Below are 18,903 nucleotides of genomic sequence, written 5' to 3'. Positions count from 1 at the left end.
ACACTACAGTACTGTACAACACACTACACTACATTACTGCACAACACACTACACACTGTACAACACACTACACTACATTACTGTGTAACACACTACACTTCATTACTGTACAACACACTACACTACATTACTGTACAACACACTACACTACATTATTGTACAACACACTACACTACAGTACTGTACAACACACTACACTAAATTACTGTACAACACTGCACTACAAATATTTCACGAACAACAAAGTACAATACAATACAGTACAACATACTACAGTTCACTACTCTAACACATTACTGATGGTGTGGAAAAGTAATTGCCCCCTGCGATCTAAGATTCTCACCATGTAAATCTATGTTACTGAAAGTAAATATTTCAAAGCTCGAACGTTACAGCAGCCAGACATCCTAACAAGTGTCGACGACAACATCGTCATATTGTAAAATATCACAATTTCCCAAACATATCATGACATCAGCCATAAAAAATTCCTATAGTATTTATCCACTTTTCTCGAGTAATAGCTTGCACGTAAGTTATTTCCTGTCTAACTGTCAACATCTATCACAGAAAAAGCGACCATCTATCACGACGATGGTGATAGTGAGGAAAAGTCCGGGAACTTCTGGAACCAACCTCAACATGTAATTACCCTAGGATGTGGAACTAGAAGTGTTATTTGCTGGAAATGAACTATCCACAATTAGGAAATTAGAATACAAAGCCTATCGGACAGCTTCTCTTCATTTTTATTTAGGAACCATATTTTTAGGGTACGTTTTAAGACCGACACAAGACAACTAATTAAGATACGACTTGCTTTTAATTTCCAAGTGGCAATGGTCGATGTATTTTCTGTTGTCTAAAGGCATCATATATTAAAGTATTTGTCAAAGTCTTAATTATTTATCTTTATAGGAAATACGTTGGGTAAGAGAGAGAAGGGAACAGTTCGTTGCTATGGACATACACACAACCATCAAATCCATTAAAGGCTCAACACGTTTAAAGACAAAAATAAAACAAACTCGCGATATAGGATATTTCAGTCTCACCTTATTCTCAACACCATATGATCTATTATATATATATATATATATATATATATATAAACATTAAGCGCGATCGCCATCTCTTGAAAAGAAAACCTGCATAAAGGTAATGAGTGCGTGACCTTGAATTCAGAATTGATAGCCTTCTAAGTAACACCTAAAGAAGCCTACAACTAGGTCTAACAGCCAGCAATCTTACTTCACACAAAAAACACAAATGTATACCATATTTGTATACAAAGTTTACAGCAGATAAAATATATAATAAAAATGAATATAACTGCATCACAGATTTACTTGGTCCTTAGATCAAGATGTTCTATGTAACTTGTACGCATGAATTCGAACAGTGCCACGGTTCAGAACATACACAGACACTTTTGAAATTATCTGATATTGACAACTATACATTTATTGAGTTGTAGGGTTAATACACCTCCTTCTGTAGTCTTTGACATGTATTTCGAGTCTTTCCAACTCGCCTCCTATTCGTCAACAATATGCGCTCTTAGCAACGCTAACGAGCCTTGTAAGGAGGAAATAGCCATATGCTTAATTATACAATGCATTGGAAGGTTTTACGTGTGTGACTTCAATGCAATGTTTCAGAATACTTCAATAATGTTTCCTGTCGAAAGGTGTGAAAATCAACAGAAGGGAATGTAGAATGATGAAAATTGATTGAAACAAACGCTTTAAAACACTTAAGACTTACAGTTTCCTGGTAGCTATCATGATTGCCATTGTCACCAAAATACGTGTACTAATGGCCTAACTGTAAATTAATGTGTGTGTGTGTTTTTTTTTTTTTTTTTTTAGACACGCACCAGAATGGCCTCAGTGAGATCTTAATTAGTTGTTATGGAAGACACCAAACTTTTTAACGTAGTCGACAAATTTTTGCAAATGTTTACCGCTTCGATCAGACATTTGATGTTTTTCTTATTCAAAGTTGGCATGCTGGCTGCTGGTAAACACAATCACGCAAATGTCTTCATCACTATAAATAGTCTTTGTTGTGATATGCAGTGAGGCTGGTCGTCGCGATTCGATGAATGTGTTATATTACTGTAATTCAGGTGCAATTATGTGTCATTCATTACCTTCAAATTCGTTAAAAAATGTCTATCACTCAGACAGTCAAATCTTAATTATGACAGGCGTAAAATCCGAAAATCAAGTTTGAAATGAACAAGGTGGTGGCGATAAGCCGTTTTTCGCAACACATTTTGCTTGTCATTGCCTGGATTGCAGTATGTATCGGAAACCCAATGACGTGGATGATTACTTTGTACACGTTACTAAGGAATAAAGACTTCGTGCGCAGCACATACTTTCCTCTTTCTCATAACAGTGTACAAAACCTGCAAAAGCTGCCACCAAATTTCATAAGGAAATTGAATGTTTGTTAAAGGTACAATTATACACCATGGATTTCTTACTCGTAGATCAAAGTACAGATATAGACTCAAGATTGGTATTAAGTTTTTATTCCGTGATTCTTTACGGATGAGCTTTGACAGCTTACTGTTACCCGAAAGTGAATCCAATACTTTTTTACGTGTTTTCAGAATGTCGTGCGCTGTCTTCTCAAGTCAACTGCTAAGATAACATTCATTGTTTAAAAATGTCATTTTATACTTTGCATCTTTCCTTAAAAATAAGCTAATTTTGGTAGTTGTAGTGTTGGCTTCAAAGGCTCAACGACAACATAGGGAAAGCTACGGACATGTGTGAATCGAAATTATAGTGGCATGGTATTTCTTGTCAAGCGCATTGGTCGAAGTATCAGAGTGAACAGAAACTCATTAAGATCATCATTCCATCACTCAGGTTTTTACGAGAGCTAATTAAAGACTCAATCAGACTGAATATGTCCGTTTGAAATAATAACACAATTTGAAGAAGGGCATGATTTCCCGAAAAGTAAGCCTTGATCGACATCACAACCGCGACTTATTAATCTCTTTGCCATTTCTATTACCTCCAGAGACACGCAGTAGTCTCAAATTTTACAATGTCTGATATCCTAAACCCTCTATGAGAGGAGCATTGGGATTCCTGTGTAGTTTACCAATAAAGAACACCATCTTTCTTGTTCGAGTGAAACAAATCAAATTAAATTATGATTTGATAGAAATATTTTAAACTTGTTTCAAACATAAGTGATACATCATATGCAATCGTAGATGGTCTAAGAGATCAAATTCATACACATTTGTGAAATGTAAATGCTATATCTAGTATTTTTCTCCGACTTTTTCATTTTGTATTTATTAAAAAAAATTCCAGAAAAAAATAAAACAAATGTACTCATTCTGTTTTCCCTGACTAAGCTTTCTCACGAAACCATAGACTTTATCAGCTTTACATTAAATCTAGGAAGATTGAATGTCCCGTATGGTTTCGTTCCCATGCTGTTTTGTGGCCAATATAGTTTTATTGACACTAACAATTTCCCTTTTCGACCTCCCAGTTGACTTCATTAGGAGAGCCGACGTCCTCCCTAGCAACAGGACGTGGATGTTTATAGCCGCTGTTTCCCTAGCGTGGTGCCGTTTGATTGAGTTTTATTAGTTATGGTTGTTTTTATGTCAGCTCGATATAACTGAGTATCTATCTGTTATTGACTATCACTTAATGGGGACATTCCTTAAGGGACATTGTTTTACACGTGATTTTAGTTACACCTCTCTCACACCTAAGCGTAGACAGATCAATCAATGCTTTATTGTTTAAAAATATCATTAACAGTTCGTGTTACCACAACAGAATAGGGATAATATCAGAAACACGTGAGAGCGGTATCGGGTGGGTATGATACGGTTTGTGGTAAATATCAATATATTGAGGAGAATCGTGTCATACCACATGAGTAATATACCGATTTTACGATTGTAAGAATATAAAAATGCAAAACTAATGAATGTATTGGTTCTACATGTATCTGTTGAGAACAATAGGGTAATTCAGACGCGGTAATGAAATTGATGACGTCATCATGAAAGTTGATTAATTGAAACTGAAACAATGCTATTGACAATATAAAGTAAGGAAGTTCGAAGGCTGGTTAGAGGTCCAATGGTTAGTTTTTTTCAAAAGTGAATAAAACAGAATTTGGAACATACTTTATTATTTCACAGCTACATAATTGTTGAGACAGATCAGATTGATGAAATTAGTTTGGAACACTCTTGTTTGTTCAGCGGCAGTAATTTGAATTTTCACTCACCACTGGTTAAATCTTTTTGGCCTGATAGACACGGATCAGCACTGATTTCGTGTATGATAATTCTATAACATTAGCATCGTTTGAACAACCGATATTTAAAATGTTCTAATATAAACAATATATACCTTCTGTAATGATTATGTTGGATGATATATTCTGCTAAATTCATTGCGGATTATAAAGTAGCTCTAAGGTGATGTGGTACCGAAATATTTACTGATAGCTGTTCAGAAAGTACAATACTCGATTAAGCCTTAAAATACACTAACGTATTTGTGAGCTATTGAAGCAAGCGTCTTTTAATCAATAAAATCATTTGAAGAAAACACTTTGCTGACTTTGATTATATAATCGTGGCTGAAGCGGAGCAGTCAGGTACGTATTGAACTCAATATAAACAAACATGAACGTGCACGTGCTTTTTCATTTAGTTTACGCGCCGTTTCTTAGATAGTCGCAGATGAACTGTTAGGATATACTTGTGAGAACAAAATAAAGATCTGTTATACAATAAAGAAGTACTACCGAAAGAGCGAATAAACATTCTTTGCATAAAAAAGGATATCAAAAACCGAACAATGTTTACCTAACAAATATACACAAAATCAATGTTCAGTCTATAGAAAGAAGGCTATGAAGAATACCGATATGGCAGCTTAAGATAGAAAATGGAGATAAGTAATGCAGGGGTTTTTTTTATCTTATCTGCAGAGAATATTTATCTAAGCGAGAAAAAACGTCGATTATCTAAACCAAACATTCGGGAAAGCAAGGCATAGGGTTTGTGATATTCGTATTTGTATTAATTATCTACCTTGTATGTAATATATAACATTTATTATCTGTATCAATTACCTACCTTGTATGTAATATATAACATTTATTATCTGTATCAATTATCTACCTTGTATGTAATATATAACATTTATTATCTGTATCAATTATCTACCTTGTATGTAATATATAACATTGATTATCTGTATCAATTATCTACCTTGTATGTAATATATAACATTTATTATCTGTATCAATTATCTACCTTGTATGTAATATATAACATTTATTATCTGTATCAATTATCTACCTTGTATGTAATATATAACATTTATTATCTGTATCAATTATCTACCTTGTATGTAATATATAACATTGATTATCTGTATCAATTATCTACCTTGTATGTAATATATAACATTTATTATCTGTATCAATTATCTACCTTGTATGTAATATATAACATTTATTATCTGTATCAATTATCTACCTTGTATGTAATATATAACATTTATTATCTGTATCAATTATCTACCTTGTATGTAATATATAACATTTATTATCTGTATCAATTATCTACCTTGTATGTAATATATAACATTGATTATCTGTATCAATTATCTACCTTGTATGTAATATATAACATTTATTATCTGTATCAATTATCTACCTTGTATGTAATATATAACATTTATTATTTGTATTCATTCTCTCACCTATGTCTAGCATACAATATTCATTATTTGTATGTTGCACAACATATTAAAGACCGTTTAACAAAATGAATACCAATTTTATTTTGTTTCCTCGGGTCACTTGCAAGTTCATTATATTGTAGTAGTTAAAATTACAAATTAAGTTGTTTGAACATGTGCTATATCAAAGTCATATTGATGACTTGGTTCCTTTGACATCAATATGATGATAAAAACATATTCTTATCATTTTATCTAACTACTTTGTAAAAGGAATACCACATCTTTATTTTTATTAATTTAACTTCTTTGACTCTATTCAAAGAATAATTGTATGTTATATGAAGGAGATGAACCCATTAGAAATAATTGGAACGAGAAAAATATATCATTGAGTAATGCCAAAGATAATAGCACAGTCAATGGTGAGCATTGTCATTCTGATTTGTCATTGCAATCCTGTTTTCACCAGGGAGGAGGAAATTACACGTATTCTGAAAAATGTCCTTACCTCTCATCTCTAGATTAAGAAAAAGAGGACTCTAAGGGTCACTGCAGTGTCACTGGAGATACAAGGCCTTTCACGTAAATGAACCCTCATTTGTGAGGTCGATTGATTGGTAACGCGTTTCTCCCAGTAAGGCCAGTATCAGCCAGTGGTCAGTTGATATTGCTTTATCGTAATCTGATCAGGGAAATACTCTCCAGGATCATCCTATGTTTCAGCTCCAGCTGATTTAATTTGACAGAGGAGCAGAACATCTTAGGGAACAGTTAGCATAGACAATTGAGGTTAAAGGTGAAACAGTGTAGGTGTCCCGAGGTGATAATTTACATACCATCAACTATCACTACTTATGTTATTGTGTCACATTCAAATCTGTCAAGAAAAAGAAACATTTCAAACAAACGTGTTATGTGAAGGAAAAATATTTTGAAATAAATGTCTGAAAAACGAAAGGACGATTTGGGACTACCTATAACTAAATACCACGAATTCAAATCATACATACCTAAACTAGGTTTAAAATCTGTGTGATGTCAATCGCTTGAGTAACATACGAATAGAATCCGTAATTACTTAGCTATGTTCTTATAAAATGAAGCTACTTATAGTGATTGATTAACTAAAGCAGTCGTATACAACTCCGTTACCTAGGACTAATCTCTGATATATGGAATAGTTATTCTTGCTTTATTCTACTCTGAATAACATAGAAACGAGACTCATTCATCACGATTGTTGACACTGGACACTTAAAGGCCGCTAGTACACTACTTACCCTTCAGCGATTGCAATAAAGATTTGCAGAGCCTCTAAAGCAGCATACGCGTATATGGTTTCATGATTGCTACATTACAACAACAACAACAACAAATAAACAATGTGCTTCCTCTATTTTTATCTCCGACACATGAGATTCAGCGAGGGAAATTAAGAGCCCCACAATAACCTCTATTTTGATCAAATGTTGGACTAGTTAATTGCAAAACTTAATGTTTAGTTGGTTTCATTCGACATTAAAAGGCGTTTGTATTAACCTCAAATTTCATATGATAAATTAAGGGTATGAAGATGGTTTGTGAGTGGAATCGGTGCACGAGGAGAAATGTTATTCTGTTTATCGTTGAAGTCTTGAGATAGCTCTAGCAAGATTGACGACTGATTGACAAAGATTTACATGGCTGGTGTCGTCGATGAAGCACGTTGCTGCAGGAAAGTTCTACTGACGCGACTGGTGTGCGCCGGTGCGTCATCCCGCTGGAAAATGGCGCCAGTGCCATGCCGTCTTAGAATTGCCATTTATCAAAACAAGTCTGGTAGAGCCCCTCCCCAACCAATGTCGTTCCAAACCGTTATACCTCTTCCTTCAAATCTTTCCATTTCTGTAACACAATACCCCTTGTCGCCTCCACGCTCCGTGCCTTACTTTACGGTGTTGCAGACGAAACGTGACGTCTCAACAAAATCCAGTGTAGAGACGCCGCGCTTTCAATTGGTAGGCTTTCACTGTGTAGCAGACAAACTACAAACAATGTACTTGTCGTTGTGTATTAATTGTACACGACAGTCATACGTTTCAGCGACGATCGAATTTAATGTAAAGGCCTCAACAATTGGTAAATTTGTCTTAACACTGCAATCAAATGCTTTGCCTCTCGACGCCATGACTGTCCAATCTTGGTCATGTTTACGGACATTTCCCTCAGAATAAGTTGAGAAAGTGCAAGCTTAGGTGAATTTTAAGGCTCTAGAATCTAAGGAACAGATGTTTGATTTTTAACATGGTTTTATTTGTTTTCACTTCTTAATAGACATTTGCTGAGAAAACTAGCCTGTAGGGTTCTGATCGCGGTCGATAGTCAGAATTCCACCCAATATAAAAAAAAACACGGGATTTTAGCGATAGTTACCATCTGTAACTCGAAATATAAAACTTTATTCTTCTTACTTGCAAAAAGCAATTAAATGTTTTTTTTACTTTTGTATCAACTTTACTTTCCAGCATAGTTACAATAATCACCATTACACAGAATCTCTCTAGAGTTGTCTCTGAAAAACTACCATTTCTATGAATCGCGCGAATTTACTTTTTATTAGGTTTAAAAGGCAAATTTATATATGTTCCGTATAGTGACGTCCATTTTGCATATGCTGTAAAGGAAACTAGTTTGGGTAAAAAAGTAGAAAAACAAGGAAACATGCTAACCTTTCTAGTTTGTTAAGGACATATACTGTACCATACACATACATGTATGCAATGAAACTAAATCTAGTGTACGGTACGGGTTTTCTATTTCCCAATAAGCATTGATTATACTGGCTAATAAGCAAAAATAAAACATATCTACCACAAGGATTTTGAAAAAAAGAAGATAAATCTGAAATTAAGAAATTGATTAAGAATGAACATGTTTGATTCCGGGACACCAGCTTAAAATATGTGGAATCTTAAGAAATGTTTGATTTAGTAAGTCCTTGTTTCTTTATCATAGACCTTGTTTGCTGCAGTTCATTAAATGGCGTGTAATCATTCAACTTGAATGACGTTTGTCAATTAGAATTCTCAATAGAAACCACATATTTGTAAAGACCTGTTCGTTTTAGTGAAAACAACCTCATACAGACTTGTCATACGTACTTGTAGTTGCTAATAAAAAACAATTAAAAACGGAAACATGAAATTAAAAAGCACTATTGTATAACACAAATATACTGTAGTTCTGATGTAGTTTACTTCATATTTAAAGATGTTTACAATTTAGCAATTCAGAACCTGACTGAAAGCAGATGTTTACGATTAACTTTTTACGAAGCTTCGTTAATCCTTTCTAAAATGTGAAGTTTTCGAGGATAGAATTAAGCTCAATTTATGCAAAGGTAGGAAACTGTAGATTCCTTTAAAACCTTATTGATAGTACGCACCTTTAAGTTCTGTTGCTGAATTATTACAGAATTTGAGAACATCATTCTAGAGAACGGGAGCTATTAAGGTTACAAAGCATTTCGGTCTTTGATGTCTGACTTTTTCTTAAATGTGTAGAATTTCTCGTTAAACCACAGAAAACATCAGCAAAATAGTTTAAATTGGTGTCTTTAGAGAATGAAATCAACAAATTCCATCTGACGCCCAATCACTGCTCACTTCTTTTGAAGGCTACAAGTACATTTGACCTGTTCCACTGATCCTACTCAAACTCAAAAATCATCAGTGAACACTAGGAACGGTAAACTATCCGTACAGGCAGTCATGATTATCAGGTAGGTGAGACGAGGCTTCCATTACAGATGTGTGTAACATTTTGGCAGATATGAACTCAAATCCATTACGTTCAAATCCAACATCCAGTTCGTTTTTAAGGACATTCTAAGCCCTGATTAAATACTCTGTGCATAGAAATAGTAAAAACGTATGGATTCGTTTCCGGTATCATAAAAAATGTTCAAAAAATCATTTTGTAAATTTTCCAAACTCTACTGGTTCAGTTAAAGATGTAATTTTATCCCACTTAACAAATATTGATGAATGATATGTATTCAAACAACAAGATATTTATTGGTCATGCCCTCACAACCCATGACCCTGCTTTCTTTCATCTTTACTAACACCTCACCAAACAGGGATTACTGCTTATTACCGCGTTGACATTTTAATTAATTATATTGTACTTAATTTATGAGAAACATTCCTCTACCAACGGAATAGCTGTCTGTCGTGTTATCTATGCCTCGATTTTGTTTCGTATTTAGTTTCATCTCCTGGAAATTTCATTAGCCATAGCTACTTCCGGTCTTCAGTAATGTTGAATGAATGAATCTTATCGTGTTATTATAATTGTAATTTTACTTCACAGTATTGTTTCAATTTACCTTACATAGCCATCTTAAAATAACTCTCATGAATTTAAAGCATGCCCTGAAGTTTTTAAAGGAATCTCGTTAACCCCTTGGATTTTCTACTGAGTTTATGATTAAAATCTCACTGACGTCTAATATGGTATTTTTCTCTCATTTCCACCTGTGTCAGATAGGCCTGTCCAGGGCAATAAACATGGTCATGATAGACGTTTATTACACAGGCGCCTGTGTAATAAAGCCGCGCGCGCGGAGTAATTCATAGTTTTTTCCCGCGCACTCATCGACTATGTCCTCGTCATCCGCTTCATCCACAAACACGCATAGTCGATTGGAGTCATTGTTTGCAGGCTCGTATTAACAAAACTGTTTTATAAATATCAACATCACCAACCCTGGGACTCAGCCTTTCCGCCGTCGTCCACGTGTGATTGAAAGTGACAATGACTAACTTTCCTCCTGTCGGTGTGGCGCGAAATGCGTGACGTAAGTGACGTCATCTCACAAGCAAACCAAGAATTCCATTCATAAATGTGTAAGATTTGTAAGATTACTATTGACAGTGAAGTAGTATTAATAACTTGACCAACATGTTCAAAGATGTAAAAAGTGTTTATGATATATTATACATTGAGCAATAGTAAATATTAAAAAGAAAAGAGTTGTTTTATTGTGTGTTTTAAGGCACTATATTTGAACGCGTACGCATGTCTCTGGGTGATATATTTGACAGGGTATTTGACCCAGCCCGCTTGAAGAAAAAACAGTTAAACACTGACGTTGGATGTTTACATTCAAAGTCCATATTATGTTTTCGACCGCAAACATAGTTTGCAAAATTCGGGGATGGAGAATCTATTTCAGCATTTTTTTTATGTATATAACCCAAGGACAAAAATAGAAATCTGAAAAATGGCGGCGTCCAGTGATGGCTACCGCGAGGTGAGTGCAAATATTTGATAATATGAGATTAGAAATGAGAGAAAAAAACTCTTTTCTATATGGGTATGTAGGATAGGGATATTCCACCCTCGGGATCACAAAATATGGTAAAAACCCGAGGCTTGTGACCCCTCGGGTGGAATATCCCTATCCTACATACCCATATAGAAAAGAGTCTTATAGTATGTCACAGCTGACTCGATAATCAAGGACCTGTTCTTATTATCACGATTTTCGTGAAAGAACTTACTGGCAAACTCGTAACACAAAGGTTCAAATGATGCAAGTAGATGAAAATTATGGGAAGATTTATGGTCGCCATAGTGATCCCATTGAGAAATATTCTATTTCTTTGTGTGACATGACGCTGGGCGTATTTGATGCTTGTTAGTTTGCCTGTTGGTTCAGTCACTGTATACTTTAATCAAGGACGTGGCATTACTTACTTGGATTGAAAAAGGGATTATACTGTCTTACTGTGTTGCAAATATAATCCTCTGAGCGGTCAAGAATCAGCCACAAGACAATGACAGTGGAAACAATCTTTTATTTGACTTAGTTGTATATGAAAGAAGTCAATGGTGGCCAAGACAATAACCCTTATCTTGTTACTGGTCGGGAGTGTGTGTTGTACTTTTTAGAGATATCAGCGTATGTTTCAACTCTGTTTTTTTTTATTTTCATTTAAACTTTGCAGACAAACTGCTTATTAAGCATGTCGGTGCTCAATTATATCATATATAGATATTCTCTCTTATTTGTAATATAAACATCATTTTATTTGTATAGTCAGTGGCTACTTCTTTTCTAGAGCCTACAAATTCCAGTGTTTTATCTATAAAACATTCACTAAACAACCAGAAAAATAGACCGATAAATCATCGATGACATTAAAAACAAACGCTTGTGTGTATCAGATTTCCTCAAGCATTACCTCTGTATAGGGAAGATCAGTGATATCGACCAAACACCGATAAATATCGCGTCCACCAGATTAGAATAATCTGATAATGATCAGTCATGGAATATTTATATCTCTTCTGGTATACACATCGATTTTGTTACAGCTGATGGGACTTCGGTGACCTACAATGGATTCTAAACGTCATTCCTGTGATATGAAACTTGCTATTGTCTCTAACTAATGGAAGAAACTTATTGTTGTTAGATGAATCAACAGGAGTGCCGTCAAGAATTAATAACAACAATTAAGACAATATGGTTAAACTACCATTATCAAAAAACAATACTTCACAAATTGTTCATGAAGAGATTAATAAACCCATCTTTATACTTAATCATAACCCTTCCAAAGTTGAAATATTATTATAACTAATATCCAAAGTATTCAATCCTTTTGACATAAGATGATAATAATGCTTAAGATAAAAAAGAAATCGTACGGAAAATTGACAATATTCAAATTAGCATTGAAGTTAATAGTCCTAGATGTATTCACTTAGGTCTCCAAGAACTTAATCGTCAGATATCTGTCGTCTTCCCCAGAAGAGATGTTTTCCTCCTAATTTCTGTTTGATGCCATATTGTCTACCCGTATTACTTTGGTGTGTGTAGTGATCTCATTCCGACGACTTTGTCATATCCAATTCTTCTTCATTCGAAAAAATAGCATGCATAACAAAGGGTTACTTTTAGGAAATAACAATATTTTGATTGATGTTAATTTTGATCAGCAGGTACAAGATGTGTCACTATTTTCCACCGTGAAACAATTTCTCTGTTTAATCAATGAAATTTGAAGAGACCGACGTTTATGTGGTGAATACGGTTGGCTATCCCCTTGTTTGACATGAAGTTAGAGGTGTTTGGTTTCCGTGTGTTTTTTGGTTCAATTGGCGTTTACGCTGTTCGTATTTGGTAACGTGTCATTAGTTGGAAATGAGCTTAACCGTGTTTGGTGTCCGCTGGTTTGCCTTGTTTACTTTGTTCTTATTTAGGAATATGCCATTACTTGAATTGACCAAGTGTAGTCGATGAAGTAGAAGACGCTAACATTCCTATTCTCCTAGTAGTTTTCACATGAGCCTCCGTGTAATTTTCTTTGTTCATATTTTGTGCTACTTTTTTACGTTGTTCTAAAATTAGATAATACATTAATATTACGACATTTATTGAATTATGGAGAGTGCAATCTAAATTTTGATTTTTTTTTTTTTTCGATCACTGAATTTTCCTCGGTCGCTGATGAGTCCCTGTAGGACGAAACGGCTGTATGACACAGTTTAATTCATTGTTTTGTCTCTTCTGCATCTATGCCGCGTTTTAATTTATTTAAATAATGGCACGGTTCAGAATATACAAATGTACTTGACGTTGTTCTAAAAATATCTGATTGCTAATTAATTGAATTATTTGGTGAACTTAGATTTTGACTTTTCTTTTAGGCTTCGAAATTTGTTTGACTCTAATATATCTTACTATAAAACTGTTTTAAAGGGTTTTATTCACCTATGTTCATTCTCCATCGAATTTGCGTTTACACGAAGAGTCTGTTAACATGTCTTAATTCGCATTTTACTATTCTGATATCACATCTTTTTGCACAAATGACTTCTCAGTATCATAACAAGCACGTACTTATATATACTAATATAGGTCATTCGATTTTCCGTTATCTGCAGAGCAACAATCAAAAGAGGCAAAGCACAAAAGATGGAATTTGGACTATTTGAAAAGTTGAAGATTGTCTCATTTGGAAATGGCAGGTGTCACACATTTGTGCTCAGGAATACACATGAAATGCCTGTATGTTTTCTATTTGCTTTGGAGACTTCGACAAATGGATATTCCCTGGGGTATAGCAGTATACACTTACCTTCGGAAATGGCACGGAATATCAAGAGACTTAATAGCATTGCACACAGAGAAGCCTAATATGTATTAAGTGGTTTTCTGAACCAAACCAATTCTATGTGCAGAGAAACAACAAGAGAATACCGTCAAATCAGATAAATCAAACTCTAAATCCAATAAATTCATTGGGGTGGGAAAAACCATTCAGCGTCATAAAAGGTAATTGTCATGTACTTGTAAGGTTGAAATCAATCAAACGAAATAGTATATTCCGAAATCTGTATCTCTCCTTTTGTTCTGATGTTTTTTCCCCGTCAGCTTTTGATATTTATCATAGAAGTTGTGATGTTGGTAACAAGCCCTTGAATATGAAATTAACTTGGTAAAATTTAAACACGATTTCTAAAGGAATCAGGAATGTAACTATCTAAAATGGGGATAACAGCTTACAACTTCGTTGGAATTCGTTTCTGCTATCTAATTGCTAGTTCTGTAGGCAATATTCCATGAACATTCTGGATTTCAACATATGTTAAATTTTGTTATCTATTGAAACAAAAGCCATTAGCATGCAAATGTCACTTAATCGTCCATTTCTTACACAATAGTAAATAACGAACTTTTTTGCGCTGGGTATCACTCCTTTTTAAAGCAGTCATAGAAAATGTTCATTAAACTTGCAGGAAAATGTCTCTACTACATGCAACTAAAATGATACAAATGATATTGTATATTCCATTTGTTTGATTTCGAGCTACAGTTACATTATATAAAAAATATTTCAGCCATTTTACAAATGAAAAAGGTGTTATCATCAACCGTGATCTTAATTATTCGACTAAATCTGAAGAAAACGATTATTTAAGGCGAAAGAACCCATTTTGTACCTAACGAATAAAAAATAGTGTACATATTATAACAGGTATAATTGTAATGGTACCAATAATACACTGGCATTTCCTCTATCAGAATGAAGAGAAATGAACAACTAATAAGCACAATAATATTTGTGAATGTGATTCAAGTGTATAGCAAGAAAACTCTGAATTGACTACAAGGTTTACTGAAGTTAATATTAAGACGTATGGTTAATCAGAGCGTTGTTGACATAGAAGATTGTTGTGCATGTATCTTGTCAGTGTCAGTGTATTTACAAATTCCTCAACAAACGCAGCTTCGATCTCGTAAACAAAGTCTATTTCTGAGCACCTTAATTAAGATAACAAACGAGACATGTACTGATATAACGCAGACTAACATATGTTTCTACCATATTGACCATATCCAAATCCAATATGAAAGTAAACTGTGCACACTGATGTGATTATCCTGTGGCTAATGACGCAATTCTCGCCATTCAACAATATAAAACCATTATAAAAACGATCTGGAATTTCCCCTTGTGTTATCGGTAGATAACAAATTACCGCATGTGATAACCAAAAAATCGTACATAAAAAATTCAAATGAATCTTTGATCGTAAATTTCGAGAACATTTTTTATTCGCAGACCTGTTAAAATTGTTTTGTTTGTGGTAGTTTGTTTTTACATATTTCAACGAGGTGTAAAGTGTTATATTTATGTGAATCATTTGAAAAATAAATACTAAGATAATGAGTTCATTTTTTTTGGTATAATGACTTTCACAGTCGTCAAAACCGTTCCCTAAGAAATAGTCGACAGAGCGACATGATTCTATACTGAATACGTTATACAACCCATGAAAATTGTGTCATGACAAACAAGGTGAAAAATAGTCATGAGTCAACGTTAAATAACATTATTCCACATAGTCGCTAATGATAGAAAGTCAAATTAAATATCTGTAAAGTACTACAATCAAACTTTTCAACGCGCATTCCTACCTGCAGTGTACGCATTTGTGCATATTGTTGTATGTGATGTGATAGAACCCAAGATTTATTGGTAGGGTGTCGCCGATGGAGCAGAATACGCTTACAATTCCGGAACAATTGATCTTTTTTTCTCTGGTACTTTTTGGTAAATATTTATTTGTTCATATTTTCGTTTCATCAAATTTGAGCTTATTTTATTGTGTTGTTCTTTTATATACAAAACAGTTTCTGTGTGTAATTGTATAAAAATTGCTGACACGAATTCAACTCCACTTTTTCAAAGATTGAGTGGAACACATATGTGCCATACAAGCAAACTTGTAGTGTATACATATAATAGCAATTGAATGAATTTCGTAAATATACTGATTACGGAAAGAATATTCATAAAAAGTATTTCAAAACTTCACATGATTTCTATGGACAAATTTCGCAATGTCCATGTTGAAAATTATGTACAAAAAATGTATTGTTTGACTGGCTTTTTGATAGTTTATTTTATAAACTTTATATACGAACTTTGATCCCAATATCACATACAAGCTAACGAATGTCCCTAGCTATAACTTACACTTTCTAAGTAGTTGCATTCCTGTCTTTACTGATGATTAATATTCAGCTGATGAATCACTATTCTCCATGCTGATGTCTCCATGTTGACCACTGATCAATACCTTAAGTTTTCTTTATTAGAAATGTGAAGTAACAACGTGCTTGTTCATTAGAAACAATGTAATAGAACATTAAACCTTCGAAATTAGCTGATGCAACCTTTTTTCCTTATCAATGTTTCCTTCTTTGCGTTGCCCTGTTATCGAATTCCTTTGAGTTACAATTTGGTCCAGGTTTGTTAACACTACATCAACTTATTATTACTTTATTCACGAATAAGTAAAAAACTGAGATTCTTTTATCAATAAATCTTTACAATCAATGTTATTATCTTTTCACCACACATGATGGAAATCATAATTATCCCTATTATAGATCAATATCGTTGGGTTTAGCTGTGATGAGAAATCTGATACTTAATAACTGTAATTAATATCCTATCTGAGTGCAAAAGTAATAACTCTTGAGTCGTTATGATTAGTTTTGTATTCATTTCCTGCTCGTTGATTCCCAAAAAAGCCCATCCAAATGGTAATCATGACGAACATGTACGTGTATTGTGAGAACAAGTGTATATACTAAATTGTAGACGATTTAGATAAGCAATGATTAGGTCTATGATACAAAAGCATCTAGTTGAATTGTATGTTTAGCGTTGTTAGAATTCTATTTTTATTTCCTATTTTTTATTTCTTATTTTTATACAGAACATGTTTTTTCTGGAACGTAATATGGTAATAAGGTTGATTTATGAACACTTAATATCATCTACATAAGATTCCTGTCCAGTTAATCATCTTGCTTACTTTAAATATGTAGATACAACGTTTAAGCATGTAATCCGTGCGGTCACTAGAACTCCCTGTATGGGTCGCAGGTTCGAGGCCTACTCGGACAGTCATCGGGCACTAATAACAGGGGTCGGTGGTTTTCTCTGTAAACTCTAGCTTTCCTCCACCAACCAATCCTTGCACGTTCTTAAATGACCCCGGCTATTCAGAAGACAAAATAACAATAAATTAAACAAATTATTGTAACCTGTGTATATATCTATATAGTATCTATATATTATCTATTATATATATATATATATATATGTACTTACAAGGGAGAACGTTACATCTCTTTTACCTGTTTATAGATACATATGTATAGTAAGACTCTTGTTGATTATAAATACAATGTACGGGGGCATGTGTATATTAAGACTCATCCCGGGGTAGAAATAAAATGTACATATGTATACTAAGACTCTTTCCTGGTTATAAATGCATATTTTTACTATGAGTCTTGTCTGACTACAAATATCTGTATACTAATAAGGGAAGTTAATGATTGAAACCTCCTTTTTTATCAAAATCTGTTGACTAGTATGGGTATAATATGGTAGGTAAATCTCCTTTATAGGTTTTTAATAAAGTAAGCACCTGCTCTACTTAAGGCAAGAAAATAGTCGTTCTATCTGTCTTACATGTCTATCGTATATCGGACACTGTTGTCATTGTTGTAGATCTAGTAGTGATTAGCGACAAGAAATGATAATATATGGGTGATGATTATGGACATAATTGGTTAGATGTTCAATATTTTAAATTGGCCTTATTAAGTAGTTGTAAATATATAGAATTATTGTAGCTATATACATTGAAAATATATATGTTCGTGGTTGATATAGACATTTAAAAGTTGTTTAATGGTGTTAGTTTATGTAATATGAGAAATAGAATTTGATGGAAGAATTTGGAATTGAATTTGACAAAAGTGATACCTGTATATGCTCGAGGTCGACTTATTTAAGCCTCGACCTGATGTTCTGTAACATATTCGAGGAGAAACATTTGTTATATAATATCTGCCTGTGAACACAAGATAAATCGCTCTCGAGCATATATAGGTTACATCTTCTATTAGACTGTAGCGATAGATACAGATGTTTGATATGTTCGACAAGACAGATAGTGGCGTATTTTCTGGATGGAATGTATAGAAAGATTCAACGCCATCAGACAATATATACTGAAAAATCCCAAAAGTCCGACTGAAGATACGTTTTTGTAAGAAATCAAAAACAGAAACTAAATTTTTACTGATTTATATAATAGTTTGTTTAAATTGCAATTAAACAAAATTAGGATAGATTTCTTTGATGAAATTTACAATTTTTATTGTATATTTGATGAAGGTACCCCTATGAAAGACAAATCACAAATCAGTTAATAATGCGTGTGTCCGCCTTGGGCATTGATACAGGCTGTGCATCTTTGTCTCATGGAATTGTTGAGAGTCTGGAAGATTGCCTGGGGCAAATTGTTCTATTCCTGGAGGAGTCTCTGTTCCAGCTGTGCCAACGTCAACGGTGCTCCACCAGCATCGATTCTTCTCCCAATTTCATTACACATACGTTCTATCGGTGCCATATCCGGTGAAAAGGCGACTAAGGAAGGACATTCACATTATTCTGTGCAAAGAAACCCATAGATACTCGGGCAGTGTGGGGCGGTCGTTGTCCTGCTTGTAAAACTGCAATTGCAGCTGTGCAGCAAACAAGGGAACAACGTAAGGCCTGAA

This window comes from Ylistrum balloti, unplaced genomic scaffold (genome assembly GCF_031769215.1).
Source record: "Ylistrum balloti isolate Yb309-2 unplaced genomic scaffold, AGI_CSIRO_Ybal_v1 Utg370206, whole genome shotgun sequence".
Taxonomy (NCBI): domain Eukaryota; kingdom Metazoa; phylum Mollusca; class Bivalvia; order Pectinida; family Pectinidae; genus Ylistrum; species Ylistrum balloti.
Note: the sequence above shows the minus strand (reverse complement) of the source record.